The sequence below is a fragment of the Leptonychotes weddellii genome, unplaced genomic scaffold, assembly GCF_054177405.1.
Source record: "Leptonychotes weddellii isolate Sample4059 unplaced genomic scaffold, ASM5417740v2 HiC_scaffold_59275, whole genome shotgun sequence".
Taxonomy (NCBI): Eukaryota; Metazoa; Chordata; class Mammalia; order Carnivora; family Phocidae; genus Leptonychotes; species Leptonychotes weddellii.
The window spans coordinates 1-605 of record NW_028027642.1 but is presented as its reverse complement, the minus strand read 5'-3'; the positions used below and the strand labels follow the sequence as shown (position 1 = coordinate 605).

Sequence of the window (605 nt, the reverse complement as noted above, 5' to 3'; positions counted from 1 at the left end):
GCCAAGAGAGCCAGTGTCTTCATCAAATTACAGAAGCCAAATGCTGCCATTCGAGACTGTGACAGAGCTATTGAAATAAATCCTGATTCAGCTCAGCCTTATAAGTGGCGAGGGAAAGCACACACTTCTGGGCCATTGGGAAGAAGCAGCACATGATCTTGCCCTTGCTTGTAAACTGGATTACGATGAAGATGCTAGCGCAATGCTGAAAGAAGTTCAACCGAGGGCCCAGAAAATTGCTGAACATCGGAGAAAGTATGAGCGAAAACGTGAAGAGCGAGAGATCAAAGAAAGAATAGAAAGGGTTAAGAAGGCTCGGGAAGAACATGAGAGAGCCCAGAGGGAGGAAGAAGCCAAAGGACAATCAGGAGCTCAGTATGGCTCTTTCCCAGGTGGCTTTCCTGGGGGAATGCCTGGAATGGCAGGGGGGATGCCTGGAATGGCAGGAATGCCTGGGCTCAATGAAATTCTTAGTGATCCAGAGGTTCTCGCAGCCATGCAGGATCCAGAAGTTATGGTGGCCTTCCAGGATGTGGCCCAGAACCCAGCGAATATGTCAAAATATCAGAGCAATCCAAAGGTTATGAATCTCATCAGTAAATTGT

The 605-nt window shown here is 47.9% G+C and overlaps 1 pseudogene; it reads left to right on the top strand.

Annotated features, from left to right (window-relative positions):
* The first annotated feature begins 6 nt into the window (after nt 1-6).
* Nucleotides 7-599, top strand: LOC145719627 (hsc70-interacting protein pseudogene; annotated as a pseudogene).
* Nucleotides 600-605: the final 6 nt, after the last annotated feature.